Below are 22,726 nucleotides of genomic sequence, written 5' to 3' on the forward strand. Positions count from 1 at the left end.
GCAATTCAACACTTTATCAATTAATTTATTTATTTATTTGTGCGTTTCATTATTTACTAATTTTATAGTACCCAATTACCTAGTGCCTCTCTTTTGAACTATGTCTGAGCGAGAATTAGATAGATGCAATAATTAAATATATTTCAAATTCACTGGGGTAAAGCTGATGACCGTAACTGCATTCACGGTCATCCCAAGATGTCGGATGAAAAATTAGGTCAGTTTCTGTATTGTCTGTTAAAGTGTTTCTATATCATTTTCTTTACAAATCATACATTGAAACGATGTAAATTTATAAAAGAATCACTCGGAAATCACTAATTACTTATGAGAAATGTGCATGAAACGGGAAATTCGATTTGAAAAAATCGCCAAGATGACCGTAAATCACAATCGAGATGACCGTAACAGAATCAGCGATTCATAACAAGGCTGACCGTAACTGCTTTTAAGATGACCGTAATTTGTAAATGATGAGTGTAACTTTTAAAGGATGACCCTCAATTCTAAGAAATATCCGTATTTATATAACTATCTTTTTGTATCAAATGATTAATCGTGTTGGTATACACATATTAATATGAGAGTTTTATCCTATAGGTAGAAGAAAATAAGACGTGCTTCAAATGCAAAGATTACCATATGTATCTTTTTTACAGTAGAGTGTTTAATTTTTAAAATGAATTTGCCAAAAGACATGCAAATGAACAGGATGGGAAAACATGCTACAAAAGCGCGATAAAATGACACCTTACAAGCATAATGAAAAAAATGCGGTGCACAGTTCAACTGCTCGACATAAGATTTTTTTTTTGTTTCGGGGATTCCTTTTAATGACATATAATAAATACACATTTTTAAAAATGCCAAAAAAAATGCATGTACACCCATTGATATTATATCGTCTTTCATTTTGTCGTGCAAATAAAATAACAGAAATATTTTGAAAATATCATTCGAATAAACTAGTGAAGGTGAGCTCCAGCAAAGTAGATCCTTAAAATAGTATTGTACGAAAAGCGTATCACAAGGCGGAACGTTGTCAATTTGTATATACAATGTATACAGAAATGTTAGTCATACAGTCAGGATTCTACTTCTTCAAAATTATCTCCCCATTACGCCAGTTCATGCTCACAATCATAGAAATGGAAGCCATTGTAGGGATGACGCTCTGCCAATTTTGCTCTTGAAAACTGATAAATTCAGGGGCGGATACAGGATTTGACGTTAGGGGGGCGCAGAATAAAGTTTCGCCGAGCGGACGAGGCGAAAATTTTTTGAGGTTAAAATGATAGATATCTTGCCAAGCGAAGTGTGGCGAGAAACATTTGTGGTAAAATGAGCGAGAAATTAAAGTTTCAATCTAAAACCGCATAATTTAAATTACAATCTACATTAACCATGCAGCTTACTGTTCCGTTCATTAAAAAGTCATTTGCACTGAGGGGAGTGGACACAACGCCTGCATAAATATTACTGTTTTATCATTTATATATGATGTTTAATATGTTCATTTTTCCATTGTGTATATTGTATTGTATTGTTTGTATATGCCTTCAACCCCCAGGGGTATAAATGTGCATTTCATGAATAAAGATTAACCACTAGCCCTGCCAAACTTGGTTAAGACGAAGGAAATGCGAAGAGTTGACAGATAGACAGGCGGACCAACAGACGCAAAGTGAGACGAAGCAAATAACGATAGCTCACCTGACCAATATAAGATATTGAAAACGAAAATTATTACTGGTGCAATTTATTTGTCAATTCATAATACGTGTTTTTATTTTTGTTCTTTTTTCGGAGGTCGTGCTAGACTATTTACATACTGTAAAACAAAACAAAAATGGCCGCTAACCACTAAAATCAAAATGAGATCCTTAAAAACTTGTGCTTATTTTCTTGGGATCCCATGTAATACGGTAGTACCTACCTACGGGTTTGGGCCTTGACCGTTTATGCATGCTTCGGCAAAATTTACATGTTGCAAGTGAGAATCATATATTGTCACAGAGATATTAAATAATGAGTCAAATTAAAAAACTAACCTCTCGCTTGAACCATAATCTTTATCTTTCCTTAAGAAAAAATCTAACTTAGACTGCTTTCTTGGTCGTGCCATGATGAAATAACCCAAATAGCGGGTAGGGCACTTCCACCTTCTTCGTGGGAAAGTGATGTAGGGATGTTTTTGAACTTCGATTATCAAAGAAATTGTTTATTAAAACTGCAACTACAATGTCACAATTGTTTTATTCTAACTGCTAAAAGCCTATGATATAATTTATCCACATAGCACCATTACGATCGATCGTTATATGTCAGTTATATTTTAAAAGACAAATGTATCTACTAGCTAATGAGCATTAGTTAATGATCTTGTCTGCATTGATTCAACTTAAAAATATTGTCTGTTCGGATGTCAGATGGAATTTTTGAAAATTCTTAAGCATTTAAAAAAATTCTAATTAAATATTTCGTGGAAGGGCAGACTAAACAATTTTAGTGGTTGAAGATTATAAAACCTAGTTATCACACACAAGAAAATCATATTTTTTCGAAGATATCCATTTTCATCATCCAAATTAAAAGACTGTCGTCAAGTACTTTTAGAAAAAAAATAGCTATTCGAACACACCTACTCTGTTTTTGTGATTCATTAGATAGGTATCTCACTTGACCCATATATTTCATCTTTTCGTACTGTCATTTTGTTCCGTTATAAAGTCAACCTGTAGCTTTGATATATAATAATGATAGAATCTGAAGCGAGATGCTATATAAAATACTCTTGCTTTGTATGTTTTAAAGACAAAATATACACCCAAACATGCCCTAACATAAAAAGTTGCACTCGATTTTTCTCTTTTCGATACAATCGTTACCTGTTTTGGGGAATTTTTTCTTGATTCACATAATGGAAGGGCAGACACGAAAATTTCTGAACTATAAGATTGATATGTTCTCCGTCCGTGATAAAAAAAATCGGAGGTTATGCATTTTCTACATCCAACTTATAGATACTATATATAAAAAAGAAAATGTGGTATTATTGCCAATGAGACAACTATCCAGAAAAGACCATAATGACACAAACATTAACAATTATAGGTAACCGTAAGGCCTTCAACAATGAGCAAAGCCCATACCGCATAGTCAGATATAAAAGGCCCCGATAAGAACCATGTCGTCGACTTGATATCTTATTGTTTTGCATTACTATGTAATAGATACATTGAAAACTTATGCAAATGGTGTTTTTAAAATAAGAAAATTGTCGTTTTATTTGTTTCTATTATCTTTTTAGAATTTTGTTACTATATCAAACATTACAGTTAACATTTATCGCTTTCTCGATACACACAGAGCTTCGATTCTTTTGTTCTATTTCAAAAGTGTTTCCGCCTGCATATACCAAGACAAATTAAGATTTTAATCTGCTTCCTCTGGAACCATACACATGGGCTCGATTACCAAATATTCGTATGTATTATTAATGTTTTTAATGCTCCATTTATTGGCATTATGTTTTTCTGGTCTGTGCGTACGTTCGTCCGTTCGTCTGTTTGTTTGTCCAGCTTCAAGTTAAATAAAATTGAAACTTAGTACACATTTTCCCTATAGTATGATCTTTTTAATTCTAATGCCAAATTACAGTTTTATCCCATTTTCATAGTCCACTAAACATAGAAAATGATAGTGTAGATGAGGCATCCGTGTACTAGGGACACATTCATGTTTCTTGAAATTTTCGTCGTATCGCTGTCAATTTGTGTTAAAATTTTAACGTCGATATCAATAAATATTTCATTGTTTACGAGAAATATGCAATTTACTATCATTGTTATAAATCCTAAATATGGCCAATTATATTATAGTTTTAAAAAAGAAATTTATGAAACATATTTATATCCGCTAACTGTGCCCCTATTGAGATCGACAAACTCAACAAAAAAGCTTTGAATACAATACGGATATTTCTTAGAATTGATGGTCATCCTATAAAAGTTACGGTCGTCCTATATAAATTACAGTCAGTCTTTACAAATTACGGTCATCCTTTACAAGTTACGGTCATCTTTTTACCAATCACGGTCATCCTTGTTTTATGTTACGGTCATCTTGAAAATATTTTGATTATGATTTACGGTCATCTTAACGATTTTTTCAAATCGAATTTCCCGTTTCATGCACATTTCTCGGAAGTAATTAGTGATTTTCGAGTGATTCTTTTATAAATTTACATCGTTTCAATGTATGATTTGTAAAGAAAATGATATAGAAACACTTAAACAGACAATACAGAAACTGACCTAATTTTTCATCCGACATCTTGGGATGACCGTGAATGCAGTTACGGTCATCAGCTTTACCCCAGTGAAATTAGTCCCTGTTAGTGCTAAGATGAATAAATAATTCATGTGAAAAAAAGTCCCACCTATAATTCAGTGTATATAATGTGCGAATCCAGTCAGTTCATTTTCACTGTTGTATGCGAGTATGTTCATTGTAGAATAAAGGATCATGGGAAAACTTTTTGATTTGAAACTAAATTTTAACATATTTTATTATGATGTGTCTTCAATGTAAAATAACAAGTATTAAAGTTCAAATATGTGTTATAAAAGCAACATAACATAGAATATCAGTTTTTAAAAGCGATCCATTTTCACTATCGATACGATGAATTATCACTGTATGGTATTCATTTCTGATATAGAATTTTCGAAAATGCGATGAATTTTTATTGTAGATTAATGTTGTAATTAGACTTGCAACAAATGAAAAACTTATTCGATTACTATGATATTTATATCTATTTATAACTTGTATATGTCTATAGAAACTGGCTGGCCATTTATACGTTTTCCCACAGTATTGACATGTGTGAACTGTAAACTGAAATGTTTCCCCGCAATGTTCTTTTTTCTGTTCGTATATTGTTATGATGTCGTTATTGTCTGCGTCGTCCGAAGACCCATTTGGTTTCCAGACAACTTTAATTAAGTGAATGGATCTATATAAATTTTAAAGAAGGTTCAATACCACAAAAGGAAGGTTGGGATAATGTTGGGGATGATGGTTCCAACCGTTTACGAAAAAGTGGCATAAAAAAAGCATGTTTTTAGTTTCAGGATAATTACTTGTGTATAAGAATTTTGATTGTTCTGAAATGTACCACAGTGTTCAATACCACAAGTAGAATGTTAGCAATACCACAAAAGGAAGGTTGGGATAATGTTGGGGATGATGGTTCCAACCGTTTACGAAAAAGTGGCATAAAAAAAGCATGTTTTTAGTTTCAGGATAATTACTTGTGTATAAGAATTTTGATTGTTCTGAAATGTACCACAGTGTTCAATACCACAAGTAGAATGTTAGGTTTCATTTTAGGGTTATGGCACTAACAGTTTAGGAATGAAGGAACAAAAAGGGACAAAAACAATCATGTTTGTAGTTTTCGGATAATTACTTGTATGTACGTTTTTTGATCTTTTTCACATTATCACAAAGGGAAGACTGGGATTCTGTTCGGGGATAATTGCCCAAAACATGCAGAAATTAGGGACAAAAGAAATGGCAAAAAAAACATTTTTCTAGTTTCCAGACAATATCTTGTGTTCAATTGTATGGACCTCTCTAAAATTGTACTACAAGGTTCATTACCAGAAAGGAAAGACTTGGATTTGGTTTGATGGTTATTTATCCTAGAAGGAAAACAAAATGGTATGGGCGGGAAGAAAAATTGCGCATACAATTAAAGATCTTCGACCAAATTAACCTCGTGTCAGAAACCTATATAGCCTCATAAAGGAGTAGTCCGGTAAGGGCCAATTTTGGCCTCTAATTTCAGGTTCATCTAACGAAATATTTTGAACACTTTTTAAACACTTAAGTGTGTCAATTTCAATTGATTCAATTAGTTTATAAGAAAGATTTTAACTGATTGAGTCATTAAAAACGCTCCGATTCAAGCTTAAATATGAAAAATCTATAAAATATGCAAAAAATCGTCACTTTTCAGATGTTTTTTGTCAAAAATGAAAGTGGCCGCATCCGTGTTCATCCTCAACCTTTATATATGTTATGTATTATCATTAAATACAACTTACATTTCAATATTATGAATGAACACGAATGCGGCCACTTTCATTTAAGACGGAAATCGTCTAAAACTTAACTAAAATGCTAAAATTGTGAAGATTTCAGTAATTTAGCATGACTCAATGATGGTAGTACCCGATATATGTGCATTGTATTGTCAAAAACAGCCCATATTTGTGTAGCAGAAGCATTCCACATTCCAATAAAAAGGTAAAATATTACATTTTCACAATTTTGTAAAACTGCTATATTTTGGTGCCAAAAAGGGGTCTTACTGAACCTACTTCTTTGATCACAATCCAAATACAGATAGAATCAAGCTTTGATATTATGTTCAAATTTGCCCCAACTGTTCATGGTTCGATCTCTGTGGTCAGCGAAGCATTTTTAATGTTTTACTATAAAACGAGCAGATGTGATTAAAAGTTCCTGCTGCTTTCTTCATATGGTAAGCTATGCCAGCATAGGCGTATCCAGGGGGCCTTTGAAAAAATTGGTTGATAATATAAGGAATCACTGAAGAATGACTTGAGCCCCCCCCCCCCCTTTTAAGGTCAGCCATCGGGCCCGCCTAGCAAAAAGTTCTGGATCCGCCGCTGCCCAGTTCTGCTTTCAAAGTGTTTGGAACAATGAGTACAAATCAGGCTTTCTCCATGCTATCAGTTGTTATGCTTATTGAGAAGTCTTAAAATTTTAATTCACACTGGTCACATTTTTTTAACCCATTAGAGTGGATCTTCTTAAGCCTGGAAAAACTAACTACCCATTTTGTCTTGAAAGGACAATACGTGCATTGGTATGAAGACCCCTCCTTAACTTTAGTTCTTTTTTCTGTGATTCATCTTCACCTGCCTCCCCTATGGTTGAGCCCCCGAATGCTTCAACATCCATATTCTGAAGTAAAGATAGTGTTTAGCTCGATTGTTGCTTGCATGTTCTTTACTGTATAAAATAAAACGACAATGTGACATATTATTATCCAAAGTCATTAAAGCTTGAAATGCAAGTCAAGTTGTGTAGGGCACACTTTATTTGTCAAAAACGTATACTGATAAAGTTGCATTGGAACATGATGTACGTGTTGTAGAGCACCCTTGATACTACCGCAGAGGTCGAACCCTGAACAGTTTGGGGTAAGCATGTACACAACATTCAAGCTAGAACTCATTTTTGATGAAATAAAAAAAATGTTGAATTTCGGTCCCTTTGGGCCTCAATGTGGACCATTTCGATAACTTGGCCTAAACCACCAAAATCCCAAATTTAAAAACACGGTAAGATTCAGCATTCCAACGTACCCCAAATATTCAACTGTTGTTGAAATCCACAAGATGTTATTTCTTGACAGTTTGGACCCCACAGACTTGGTAAATGAGCCAAAAATTGAAAAAATAATGATAAACACAATCATGTATGGATTCAGCCTACCAAAGAACCTCAAATTTTATTTTGGACCCTGTGGGCCAATTTAAAACCGGACCTACAATCAAAAATCTTACTTCAAAACCTCATTGAAATTGGTCAAGAAGTGATTTATAAAAAATATTAGAAAGTATTGTTGTTTTTATCCCATTCTATTTCGATAGACATGCGAGATGTACGTATTCAGTAACCTTTTTTTGTCTTGCCCAAAAGGAAATTGAAACCCTGTACCAAAGGGTTTGTTTGATACCGCGCAGTATCAAAGACGTACAAAGTAACTGATTTATTAATCGAAGGTAAACCGAGTTGCGTTTTAGATTCTAGCAATTGCACAGAGCACGTACTTTTGCGAGAATAATACTGAAATGCTGACATTTACTTTATACTAAACATAAAAGTTGAATGACTTCAGTCAGCTTGGTAGAGCAAAGGAAATGCACACTCTATAAAATTGAAACAAAAACAAAAAAAGGTCAACTTTCCTTTGAAGGATTGATTGAAACAAAAACATGAAATATAATTTCCTTTCTAACAGTATAATTTATTGTTCTTGATAGGAACAACATTAGATGTGGCTTCACCCTAAGGTAATAACAGTACACACAATGTGGAACATCAAATGAGATTAACGAGGCGCGTGTCCCCGGTTTTATTGCTACAATAACATCCAATTAACACCTTCAACTTTGTACACGCGTCAGACTATACAATTACACGCGCCAGAATATACAATCATTGTAAATAGTGAACACCTGTTGAAAAATCAAGATTGTCATTAATTTCCTTTCATCTTCTATCAATATGCATAAACATGATAAATATCGTTTAATGAGGCAATAAGCAAATAATAAGATGAAAACATTCACATTTCAATTTTCTTTTCCTCTTGTTTGATTTCAGTTCTTTGTATTTCACAGTTTGTGTCAATATTTTCAGGACAATGATGCACAAATAATTCATTTTGCGAGCTTAATATATATTGCACGAAAAGAGTTTTATAAAAAAAACAAATTATAAGATAAATAATATGTTCTAAAACACAAGGAAAAGTAATCTCATAATACAATAATTAAACGTAATACTGGCTGTTATACATAATAGATGATAAAATATTATGTAAATAATGTTTCATTTTTTTTTTATCAATTTTAACTTTCTTGTCGCTAAAATTATTTTCTTTTGCATATTCTTTTAATATTTATTGCAATAATTACTTTCAATTAAAAAAAATATGTTTTCTTGTCGCTTCTTGTCGCTAAAATAATTCTTGTTGACGCTTCTTGTCACTAAAATTCTTGTTGTCGCTAATTAGTGAGACCGCACAGATGTTGTTCAGAGTTCGAACGGGTTTTGCTTAATTTTTTATTAAAATGATTAACGTATTTCCTCTCAGAGTAATTCTTTTCAGGTTCTAAATATGCATGGACTTATATTTAAATACTATTTGACTGTCCGCATACTACTGTCAACCACTGTTATCAATATTACGGGGAATTAAAAGACTGAATTGTTGAGATGAAATGACAGCAACGATCGATAGGACACCCTCAGAATGCTAGTTTCGAAATATTTTTTTTTTTTTTTTACTTGTACAGTTTAGAAAGTTTTCTGTATATTCCTCCTTTAGTTGTGGAGTTCTGTTCCTAGGCAGTTATATATTCTCCTGTGTGAATTAGATTGGTACTAAAATACTTTGTTTTCGAAATAGTTGTGTTTGGGGTCGTCAGTGAGGTGCGCGTTTAACCCTGTCAATTTCTATGAATAAGCATGTACAAAGATAATTAATTGTAAAAAAACTACTTCTTGGAACTAACATGAGCAACACAAGGGGTGCCACCTTTGGAACAAGATATGGTTAACCTTAAGGAGCACCTGAGATCACACACAGTTATTGATGGGGTTATTCTTTAGTTAATAATGTTGAGTCATGTGTACTATTGTTTGTTGGTCTTTTTTTGCTATTTACCCATGGCATTGTCAGTTTATTTACGAATAATGAGTTTGAAGTCTTTCCCCTTTGTGTGCTATGGATTTGAATACAGCAAATCAGAATAAACCTGTTACAAGCCTTATTAAAAGATTTGGTATGATTGCCAACTCTCCACAAGAGACCAAGATGACACAGTTTAATCTAACAATTATAGGTATCCATAAGGTTTTCAACAATGAACAAAGCCCATGCCGCATAGTCAGCTATAAAAGGCCCCGAAATGAAAATGTAAAACAATTCAAACGAGAAAACTAACAGCTTTATTTATATTTAAAAAATATTGAATGAAAAACATATGTAGCACCTAAACAAACGACACTACAAGCCTTGTATACAAGTTGTTTATTTTTTAATAAAATGAGACGTGAGTATACTCTACTAAAATAAATGTGCAACATAAAAAAACAATAATTTAAATTTGAAATTTATGCAACATTGAAGACAAATAACTTCTGCTGCCTACTAGAAAATGTTCAAATCAAAACAGATTACATTTTCCAATCCAAAGTACAGCATATGATTTAAATTGGGTTTTATTTTTGTAATTACACGCAGTGACGTCTTCCTAGAATGTTTATTCACTAAATACCTCGGTTGTGTTATGGATGATGTTTTGTAATGAAAAAAATATTTTCAAGTTGATAAATGCTTTGAACTAGCATTCGGTTACCATGATTACTGTGAGCACTTTCAGATCTGTACTTTGCATCTTCATACATTTTGTTATAATTTTTTTGTTAGTTGTTAAGTACGTTGTATCAATATTGTGAGTTGACCCATTTTCAACTGAATTTTGGGTGTGTCAGGTGCATACAAATGCCCCCTTTTTTCTTTCTGTATCTGCAGTAGTTGCTATATCATGATTATTGACTGGAAACACAACTTAACCATCTTTTAAGAAACATAACTCCTGAAAGAAAAAGTGAAATCGCCATTATTGAACTTGACCTCAATTTTTTCATCAGTAACAGCAATAAAAAGGCAGCATTTTTAAATTTAAACTTAGTGGTGTTCTTGTTTTATATTCAAATACGGAATGTTCATAATTACATGAATTGGTATTCTTGGCATTTTGAATTCTGTTCATAAATAATAACATAAACAAAGACTCATTGATGCTATTGTTTATTATACATTAGGATAATGTAGATATAAAAATATGAAATAATCATCTTTTTTTTCAATATATACATTTGTACATACCAACACAATCTTGCTAATTATCAAAATTAATTACAAGGAATCATCCCTGATATGACTATAAACATGATAAATCATTCATAAGACAGAAAAGAAGGAAAGAAAAAAAAAGCAAAAAGTTCAACTTCAATAAAGCACAGCAGTTTTGTTTTACTTTACAATCTCCAAAACAAACATTATAGTACACAATCCCCCTCAATATAATAGGTTTTTTTTAAATTAGTTTCAATGAAGTTTTCCCAATAGATAGACTCCTAATTAAAGTTTTACAAACCTTGACTGTTGGGATAATTTTGAAGGAAATTTATAATTTACGTTTTATTAACCACCATATTCATGTTATTCAAAGACAATTACAATCTGGATCAAGATTTATGGGTAATCTCCCTTTTATCTTAATAAACCTGTTTTAAGGAAAAATAATCCCTTACACATTTTTTTCACAAAATCTTACAATTTATATAAAAATATATTGTAACAATCTATTCAAGAGCCTACAACATATACAGATTGAAATCTTTTTTTTATTTTTAAAAAGATTGAAACATATTCTATTAAATATACACATGATTATGATGATATATATACAACAAGAATGTGTCCAAAGTACACGGATGCCCCACTCACACTATCATTTTCCATGTTCAATGGAGCATGAAATTGGATAAAAAATATAATTTGGAATTAAATTAGAAAGATCATATCATAAGGAACATGTGTACTAAGTTTCAAGTTGATTGGACTTCAACTTCATCAAAAACTACCTTGACCAAAAACTTTAACCTGAAACATGCACTTTCATTTTCTATGTTCAGTGGACCGTGAAATTGGGGTCAAAAGTTTAATTTGGCTTTAAAATTAGAAAGATCATATCATAAGGAACATGTGTACTAAGTTTCAAGTTGATTGGACTTCAACTTCATCAAAAACTACCTTGACCAAAACTTTAACCTGAAAAACTTTAACCTGAAACATGCACTTTCATTTTCTATGTTCAGTGGACCGTGAAATTGGGGTCAAAAGTTTAATTTGGCTTTAAAATTAGAAAGATCATATCATAAGGAACATGTGTACTAAGTTTCAAGTTGATTGGACTTCAACTTCATCAAAAACTACCTTGACCAAAAACTTTAACCTGAAGCGGGACAGACGGACGAACGAACGGACGAACGAACGAACAGACGGACGGACGAACGAACGAACGGACGCACAGACCAGAAAACATAATGCCCCTCTACTATCGTAGGTGGGGCATAAAAATTAAAATAAGGATAAAACCTACTTAAAATAAGGCAATGCATAACTTTGTATCACAGTCAACACAATAATAAGTGAGTGCAATGTTAGTCAACAAACAGGCTATTTTTGTACTTTTCTTTGAAGTATTATCATGGTTATAATATTCCATAAACAGAATTCATAATATATAGTTTTAGACCATGTATGATGACTCGACTGGTCTCTTAAAATATGTTAAATAAATAATTATCATGATTATATGTAATCAAATTTAACATAACATTTTTTTTTAATCTGTACATACCTGTAATTTTGAATTCATAGTCCGTAATGTCCATGGTTTTGTGAAATGTAGTCCTGGAGAGATTTCTACACCAGCTGGATATTCGATTGCTGTTGCACGTCTGTCTGCTTCCTTCACAGAATCAGTTGATAAACTCCAGGGTGCTGGTGTAAGAGTCTCGCTACTCATAGTTTTTCTTTTTTTTGATGGTGGTTCAATTGCAACCTGCTCTGCTGCTGTCTCTTGTTGCCATGTCTGTGGAAACCGCTTGTGATGTTTTTCGCAGAGACGAACTTTTTTGGTGTCAGATTTCCCAACCAGCAGGTCCATTACATGACTTATGAAATCTGCTATGGTATGCATTCCGTCTGGTTGCATCTGCTGGTTTCTGTCATGATAGGGTAACTTCATAATACTGTATTTTCCTTTCAGTCCAGTGGCCTTCTGAAAATTATTTTGTTGATTTCTGTTTGGTTTATTGTCAAATATTTCTCTCAAATGTCGTTCGTCTTCATTGGTGAATGTGACTGGCTACTTTTTCAGTTCCACTGATCCATTTGAGAAGCGGTTACTACTACGCAAAGGATGGTTTTCGGGAAGAAACTGTCTATTTGAAAAATGAATAGTCTTACTTAAGATGTTTGCAATAAATACCAGTTTCTTTGCAATAGCCACACGATCTTAATCCACTATGTCCACTTATATGTAACAGTTTTGTCAGGCAGGAATGTCACATAAAAATTGCAAAAGGACAACTTTCACTTTTACTGGTGCTTTGCGGTAGCTGTTGTATGTAGGGAATTCCGTTAACTGAAGTATTTCATCAACCAGCAAATCTATGTAGGGTTCCAGTGACTTTAGTTCTGATCCATTTCTTCCACTTGGTATTATCCTTACTAAAAGCATTGGACCAAGAAGTTGACGGATTTGAACTGGTAAGTTTATCCATGTTAACAAGAGTGGCCACATAGACTTTTGTGTTGATAAATGTTTATTTGGGTTAACCCCATCTTTAAAGAGTGCTAGTGGTACAGTTTGTTGTTCCTCATGATCACCAAATACACCTTGGGCTGTATACCAGTTTTTGTAGACATTGCTATCTGTAAAGTCACATAACTTTCCATTTGAATACACTTTATTTGCGTAAAGAAGTTTACACATATTTGACGTAACAAACTATCTGTTTAGTCTCGGTGCAATTGGCATGTAATGAAAAACTTTCTGACTGGAATTTTTTACTTTGCGTGGTTCTTGACAGATAGGACAAGACGCTAAGTCACTATAATTTCCATTGTCACACGACCTGAACAAAATGCAGTCATTAATGCAGGCATCATACTTTTGTAACGGAATTAATAATGGCTTTATCAAACTTTTACCTTCTTTAAATGTTGGAGGTAAAGAATTGGGTTGTGGCAAATGAGACTTCTCTGTCTGGAGAGCATTTGACATCGCTGACAAAAATATGTCGGCATTTGTCATGTTTGTATCTATGACAATTTGTGTATGTCTCATTGTTGTGAACTAATTGGAAATTTAACAGTTTTTAACCCTTAATTAAACCTGTTTCTCTTTCCCATCAGGACATGCAAAATTAAAAAAAAAACCTTTGCATAACGTACATGTACATGCTGCAATAACATGAATAATGTGAAGTTGCATGAGCCCAGTTTCTCTTGTCGTTGTGATTTATTTCCTGATTAATCTGATTTTATAAATTGTTCATACATGTATAGACTTTATATAAATTGATCTATGCATAAACATATGACTTATTCACTTGATATTTTTTTTTTCTTTTTATCAAATACATTTTTGTTTACAACACTGGCATTAGACTGGAGTTGACTGACTCAGAGTTCTAATTAATTAGCCATAAAAAATAAGACAAAACTTTTATATTTATAATATTGACTTGTCATCCATCTTGGAAATTCCCATCACCACATATACAAATTTTGAAAATGAAGCATCATCTAGTGATCATACTAAATGTACTTCATCATTAAATATCTTATTTCTTTCATTTAAAGTATCAAGAGATAATAAAAGAAGTCAAAAACAATACAAGATATAATTAGGATGCTTATTATTACAAATGACAGGCATCAATGTAAAAGATCTAATTAGCAAATAAAATATCAAAGGAATTTACTCACCAATCACCTATCAAATTTGACCTCCATTTTTCATCAGTAACAAAATATTAAAATATAAAAAGCTTTGGTTGAACAGTTCATGAGTAATTGCAACAACATGACTGGAAACACAACTTTACCATCTTTTAAGAATCATAACTCCTGATAGAAAAAGTGAAATCGCCATTATTGAACTTGACCTCAATTTTTTCATCAGTAACAGCAATAAAAAGGCAGCATTTTTAAATTTAAACTTAGTGGTGTTCTTGTTTTATGTTCAAATACGGAATGTTCATAATTACATGAATTGGTATTCTTGGCATCTTTGATTCTGTTCATAAATAATAACATAAACAAAGACTCATTGGTGCTATTGTTTATTATACATTAGGATAATGTTGATATAAAAATATGAAATAGTCATCTTTATCAATATATACATTTGTACATACCAACACAATCTTGCTAATTATCAACATTAATTACAATGAATAATCCCTGACTATAAACATGATAAATCATTCATAAGACAGAAAAGAAGGAAAGAAAAATAAAGCCAAAAGTTCAACTTCAAAAAAGCACAGCAGGTTTTTTTTACTTTACAATCTCCAAAACAAACATTATGGTACACAATCCTCCTCAAAGCAATATTTTTTTTTAATTAGTTTCAATGAGGTTTTCCCAATAGATAGACTCCTAATTAAAGTTTTACAAACCTTGACTGTTGGGATAATTTTGAAGGAAATTTATAATTTACGTTTTATTAACCACCATATTCATGTTATTCACAGACAATTACAATCTGGATCAAGATTTATGGGTAATCTCCCTTTTATCTTAATAAACCTGTTTTAAGGAAAAATAATCCCTTACACATTTTTTTCACAAAATCTTACAATTTATATAAAAATATATTGTAACAGTCTATTCAAGAGCCCACAACATATACAGATTGAAATCTTTTTTTTTTTTTATTTTTAAAAAGATTGAAACATATTCTATTAAATATACAAATGATCATGATGATATATATACAAAAATGAAAATAAGAAAAAAACCTAATTAAAATAAGTCAATGCCTAACTTTGTATCACAGTCAACACAATAATAAGTGAGTTCAATGTTAGTCAACAAACAGGCTATTTTTGTACTTTTCTTTGAAGTGTTATCATGGTTATAATATTCCATAAACAGAATTCATAATATATAGTTTTAGACCATGTATGATGACTCGACTGGTCTCTTAAAATATGTTAAATAAATAATTATGTTGCACGTCTGTCTGTTTCCTTCACAGAATCAGTTGATAAACTCCAGGGTGCTGGTGGAAGAGTATCGCTACTCATAGTTTTTCATTTCTTTGATGGTGGTTCAATTGCAACCTGCTCTGCTGCTGTCTCTTGTTGCCATGTCTGTGGAAACCGCTTGTGATGTTTTTCGCAGAGACGAACTTTTTTGGTGTCAGATTTCCCAACCAGCAGGTCCATTACATGACTTATGAAATCTGCTATGGTATGCATTCCGTCTGGTTGCATCTGCTGGTTTCTGTCATGATAGGGTAACTTCATAATACTGTATTTTCCTTTCAGTCCAGTGGCCTTCTGAAAATTATTTTGTTGATTTCTGTTTGGTTTATTGTCAACTATTTCTCTCAAATGTCGTTCTTCTTCATTGGTGAATGTGACTGGCTACTTTTTCAGTTCCACTGATCCATTTGAGAAGCAGTTACTACTACGCAAAGGATGGTTTTCGGGAAGAAACTGTCTATTTGACAAATGAATAGTCTTACTTAGATGTTTACAATAAATACCAGTTTCTTTGCAATAGCCACACGATCTTAATCCACTATGTCCACTTATATGTAACAGTTTTGCCAGGCAGGAATGTCACATAAAAATTGCAAAAGGGCAACTTTCACTTTTACTGGTGATTTGCGGTAGCTGTTGTATGTAGGGAATTCCGTTAATTGAAGTATTTCATCAACCAGCAAATCTATGTAGGGTTCCAGTGACTTTAGTTCTGATCCATTTCTTCCACTTGGTATTATACCTACTAAAAGCATTGGACCACGAAGTTGACGGATTTGACTTGGTAAGTTTATCCATGTTAACAAGAGTGGCCACATAGACTTTTGTGTTGATAAATGTTTATTTGGGTTAACCCCATCTTTAAAGAGTGCTAGTGGTAGTTTGTTGTTCCTCATGATCACCAACTACACCTTGGTCTGTATACCAGTTTTTGTAGACATTGCTATCTGTATTAAAAGTCACATAACTTTCCATTTGAATACACTTTATTTGCGTAAAGAAGTTTACACATATTTGACGTAACAAACCATCTGTTTAGTCTCGGTGCAATTGGCATATAATGAAAAACTTTCTGACTGGAATTTTTTACTTTGCGTGGTTCTAGACAGATAGGACAAGAAGCTAAGTCACTATAATTTCCATTGTCACACGACCTGAACAAAATGCAGTTATTAATGCAGGCATCATACTTTTGTAACGGAATTAATAATGGCTTTATCAAATTTAAACTTTTACCTTCTTAAAATGTTGGAGGCAAAGAATTGGGTTGTGGCAAATGAGACTTCTCTGTCTGGAGAGCATTTGACATAGTTGACTTAGACATTCCATTGTTTTTAATGTAACACTTGAACTTTCATATAAATTCTGGCTAAAGTTTTCCTTGAGATAGAGATTTTCATCAAATAATATATCTGGTATGATCTGGCTTTCATCAAACTTAAAAACCTTCTGCTTGTGTGCGTAATAAGTCTTTATATTGACATTTGATCCTCTGCATAACATACAGAAGCACTGCTTGTAACATGAACCTAAAAGAAAAACAATATTTATCAGGCATTGTATTTGTATACTTTAAACATATCTGAATATTCGTGGTCTCATTATCAGAACAAACAAACATGTTTTATACTTTAAATACTTGTTGATTTATTCATTTGTACTTAATAAATTGTCCCATTAGCACATTATCTATACTTACTGTATTCCTTTTCCTGTTGACATATTTGCAACCCCAGATTATTTTGAATGTGTTGTTGTTTTCATTTATTCTATGACAACCTGTGTATATACATGTACATTAACAGATCTAAATGAAAGAAGTGTTTTATACATACAATAGCAAATTATGTACATGTAATATTATTCATATACATGACTTCTTGTGTACAATGTATGTATAAGACCTGTTGGTGACCTTCTGCTGTTCTTTGCTCTATGGTCGGGTTGTTGTCTTTTGGCACATTCCCCATTTCCATTCTAATTTTATAGATTGAAAACCCAATTTTATAAAACAAATTAAATACTTTAGTTGCTCCAATTCTGAGAGTTTGTACACAGGACCTATAGTCGAATATTTTCCTAGTTACTATATAGCTAGTATACCCCTTTGCAGATGTCTTGCCTATTTGTTTAAGGTGGTATAGGTCTCTTTCATCTTGGATTGGAAATTACAGAGAACCTTATGGTCAAGATTTACATGTACAATAAAAATGGCAAAATTTGCTGAGGAATCTAGATAAAGAATCTGATTTTTCATTTAAAGGAATGAATTTATAAGATTTTAATATTTTTACAAGCACATATTTTTGATTGATTGTTATAATTTTCCTTTTAAAAATTAGCATTATACGGGGAGATTACTCTGGAATTGTTTATTTCTTTAGGAAACTAAATGCCATTTTCGTATTTTATATTTTAGTCAGAAAAAAAAACAAATCTATTGATTTTAATTTAGAACTACCATCTTCCTGAAGTGTAATTCATTGACAATGAAAGTCTCATTTGTCTGTTATCTTCAAAACACTGCCCATTTGCAAGGCCCCAAAAGGGCAATATATATGAAGGCCTTGACCAATTAGTTTTGTGCATTTTTTTATTGTTCTTTCTGAATTTAATTTTTTTGTTGAATTCATGAGATGAAAGATTGGATTTAGGGATTGTAAAAAAAATTAAAAATTATAAAGTAATTAAGGGGAGATTATTCAAACCTTACAAGAAAAAATGAACCTAAAAAAATTACTATATATATATGAGTACATTATTATTTACTTCACCAAGTGAATACAACATTTAAATCACTAGTACAAGTAGTACCCTTCACTGCTGGTGAAATTTAGATTTCTAATTTTCATATAATTACAGCTTTTACATTAATGCTAGCAAGACAATTATTTGTTTGGCTTGCTTGCTTTGTTTGTGTAAAAGTTTGCTCAACCATTGGAATTAAGATTGACATTTGCAACCAACAGAGGGGCGGAGTTTCAGCTTGTGTATAGTATACACTGGAATATGATGCGCCCCGGGCACTGAATGACATCGAAAATTACTACCAAAACAATACACACTCTGTAATGAATGGGAGGTAAAGTTCCTTCACATATTTACTTTAAGCATATTAGAACAAATTCGGTAAAATGATTATGTGGAGAATATTTGTCTGATTTTAAATAAATACACATTTTTGAAAGCACTAAATACTAAAAATATTTTTGAAAATAAAATTAACAAGAAATTGAAGTGAATTCGTGGTACCAGTAATTGATGCGAGAATTGATGATAGAACGGACTGGACATCAAAGAATCTTCACCAGACACAAGTTGTTTCCTTTTTCCTTTTTCGATATTCAAATTTTGAAAAAAAAAAGTCCAAACTGAATTTATTTTTTCCCTCAAAATTTTTTTTCACAATTTTTTTCCCTCAAAATTTGTTTTCCTCAAAATGTTTTCCCCAAAAATTTTTTCTCAAATTTTTTTTTTTTTTACAAATTTTTTTTTCCTCAAAATTTTTTTTTTAACTACAGTCTTCAAAAGTTTAAGTGCATAAAATTATTAAAATGAAGCACAAGTTATAATCAAAATTCTTGACTATATAATTGCACGTCTTATTTCAATTTGAATTTTCCCAGATTGGTAAAAACGTTCAGCCTTTGACCTTTTCACTTTATCGAATTCCCTCACTTATTGTAATCACACACATCATATTTTTTTACTGCACTAGTTGTGGTTATTTCCTAAATATAGTAACATAGCTATATTTTGTGAAATGTCAGTTTCATCATGGAACACTTTCTCTACAACCAGGGGTTCATTAAGGGATAAAAATAAGTTTGACAATTGTGTTACTATTTAAAAAGCTATCAATGTATTTGTTAAAGTTGCGTATAAAAACAATATTTATAGGTCAATGTCATAAAAATATAAACTTTTTTTAACTCGGCGCAAAACTGTGGAAGGGCTCGGTAGAACCTCGCCCTTCCCAGTTGCATTTGTTCACGCATCGGTGACAATATAATGGAATTTGATGCGACTGTCATACAAGTGAGAGGTTTAGCTAGCTATAAAACCAGGTTCAATCCACCATTTTCTACATTTGAAAATGCCTGTACCAAGTCAGGAATATGACAGTTCTTGTCCATTCATTTTTGATGCGTTTTGTTATTTGATTTTGCCATGTGATTATGGACTTTCCGAATTGATTTTCCTCTGAGTTCAGTATTTTTGTGATTTTACTTTTTTCATTTGAGAATAATATTTGTCATGTGATGTCTTAAAGTTTAGTGTCATTATCCTCAAACATAACTTGATAACGTCCAATAAGATTTAAGTATGATGTATACGAGCTGCAGCCCGCCTATCTTAATTGCTATGTTTGAGCAAACATTAATACAAACAAAGCAAGCAAGCCAAGCAAAGATTTGTTTTGCTAGCATTAATGTAAAAGCTGTAAGTAACACTATTTGCTCACTTCTCATGGAGAAGTCACAGGACAAAAATCAGTTTTATGATAAGTTTTAAAATATTTTTTGTTTTTTTCTAGACCTCTTATTTATATGTCAGCTTTGTAATTACAATGTATTCAATAAATATCAAAAATGGTAAAATAATTGTTATGAAAACAAAATGTCAAAGAGGCATATTGCCTAAATGGCTTTATTGTGCCTAGAAATATATCATTTACATGATTAAAATTTAATAAATTCTCAATTAACAAGGCTTATGAACAATATTCTAAACTTAAAATAGAATTCATGTAATAACAAGAAAATAATTCAAAATCCTTTTAGAACAACTATTTTATATAAAATTATATTTTATTTTAAAGATCCTAATCTTTATATACACATCAATTTAAATTCTACAGAATAATTTTATTCTCAGCAATCAAAAATTAAGGTTCAGTTCAATAAGTCTGAGTTTTCATCTAGTTATAATTTTAATAACTTATACCCACAAGCTTATACACAGTAAAGATGACATCCTGTTTATTCTTGTTTCTATCAGAGTCCTGTGTATTTCCTATTCAAATTTCACTGCATGAGATGATAATTCATCATGTCCATGTTCAACTGATTACACACGATAAAAAAATTAAACTGTGGATCAAAAGCATCAGCTTTAAAGAATGAAAAAATACTTTCCCATGGACATGATGGATGTCTTTACTAGAAATAAATTTTAAAAAATGGCAATAGACTAAGAGTTATATAGCAAAATGGCTAAACTGGCCAAAGTTAAAAAAAATGCTTTCAGAATGATAAAGTTTCTTAGCTATACAGTATTCATACATTTTACACAGACTGTCCATTTGAAGAATCACTGACTTTGCCAAATGATTTTTTTAACAAGACCGGAAGTACATAAAGTACATGAACTTAAATTTGAATCTAGAATAATTTTCAGTTTTGAGAAATTGATAAAAATATATACTTATGTCACTTTCATAGCAATCAATATTCAAATATACATGCTTTCAGTTATTAAAAAAGTTTAGCATTACCTATTTCTGAAGTGATATTTTAAATAATTATTATATATTTCTACAGAGGCTGATGCAAGGTGGGGCGGGGGATTGTTTTATTATATAATTATAAGGAATCACTGAAACATGACCCTTGGGTCAGTAAGCGTGCCTCCCCCTTATGAAGAGTTCTGGAACCGCCACTGGCACTGTTCCCAACCATGTTAACCTTGTTAACACCAACAATAAAATGCATAGCTGACACAATACATCATAAATATTCAAGATTCAAATACCTGTACTGCATTTACTGTCTTGATTTGGATTGTAATTAAATGATATATGTTTGTGACACAAAATTAATGTGGTCAAAGATCTTAAAAATCAATTGTGCAATACTGTGCTGAATATTTCTTCTTTTAAACTTTTCAAAATATACATATAAAAAACATAAACCCACCAATAAATTGTGGACCCCCCCTTTTTTTACTGTTATTACCACCAACCTAAATACAAGCCTCGAGATCCCCTTTGTAGCATGGAATCTTGTACAAATGTAGTACAATTTTAGAGAGATCCATACACTTAAAGGACACATTAGTAATAGATTGTCTTGAAACTACAAAAATGTTTGTTTTTGGCCCCTCTTTTGCCAAGTATTCCTGCATGTTTAAATAGGGACAACTACCCCAAAATCAATCCCAGTCTTCCCTTTGTGATATGAAAACTTATCATGCTTATGGTACAATTTCAGTGAGAGCCATAATGCTTGTGCTTGTTTTTGATTTTGAACATTCTTGTAAAATTTGTTTCAGCTGGCGTTGGTGTAAATACATGAAATACTACATGAATTTAGCTTGGTATGAGTAAAATATTCAAAAATTTTAAATGAACCTGATGAAGGAAAATTGTTTTAAACAGCCTTGCCAATTTGATCAGCTTTATTTTAAAACAGTGTCAAAAAAATAAACATTTATAGCAATACACTGTTACCTAATCATAAACAAAGTTTAAGATTTATTAAGCACAAAAAATGTCAAAAGTGCACTTTATTTTGAAACAATAAACAGGAAACCAATAACAGGATACTTAGTAGGGTTTTTAAAAAGTAAGGGGCTGGGGCAATCATGATTTTGGGAAAAGGGACCCATATTTGGGTTCAGTAATACAATGTAGCTTATCTCCTGTACATCATGTACATGTACGTGTACATCACTTGAATAAAACTTCTATATATCATACCGTAAACAGACAGATAGTCACAGCACATAATTAAGTCACAAATTTCATAGACCAAAAAATAATTTGATGTCAATAATTTAAATATATATTAACAGAAATATCTTCAAACTTTTACCTCTTAATACATTTATATAATTACTTAATCATGAAAGTATGTGTAATAATACATGTAATTTTCTCTAATAACAGAATATAAAATGAATTTAAAAAAACCAAAACCACTACGGTCACACAGTATGGGTTTTTCTCATTGTTGAAATCAGTACAGTTCATGTCAGTTCCTATAGTCTGCACCAAAAACTTTTTCAACTACCAGACCGAAGACCAATATTCTGACAT

General features: G+C 31.9%; 2 pseudogenes; both read right to left on the reverse strand.

The window, feature by feature from the left end:
* Positions 1-12,248: 12,248 nt before the first annotated feature.
* On the reverse strand, positions 12,249-13,694 carry LOC143049504 (uncharacterized; annotated as a pseudogene).
* A 2,038-nt stretch (positions 13,695-15,732) lies between these two features.
* Positions 15,733-16,583, reverse strand: LOC143049506 (uncharacterized; annotated as a pseudogene).
* Between the last annotated feature and the right edge of the window lie 6,143 nt (positions 16,584-22,726).

The sequence above is a fragment of the Mytilus galloprovincialis genome, chromosome 10 (genome assembly GCF_965363235.1).
Source record: "Mytilus galloprovincialis chromosome 10, xbMytGall1.hap1.1, whole genome shotgun sequence".
NCBI classification, from domain to species: domain Eukaryota; kingdom Metazoa; phylum Mollusca; class Bivalvia; order Mytilida; family Mytilidae; genus Mytilus; species Mytilus galloprovincialis.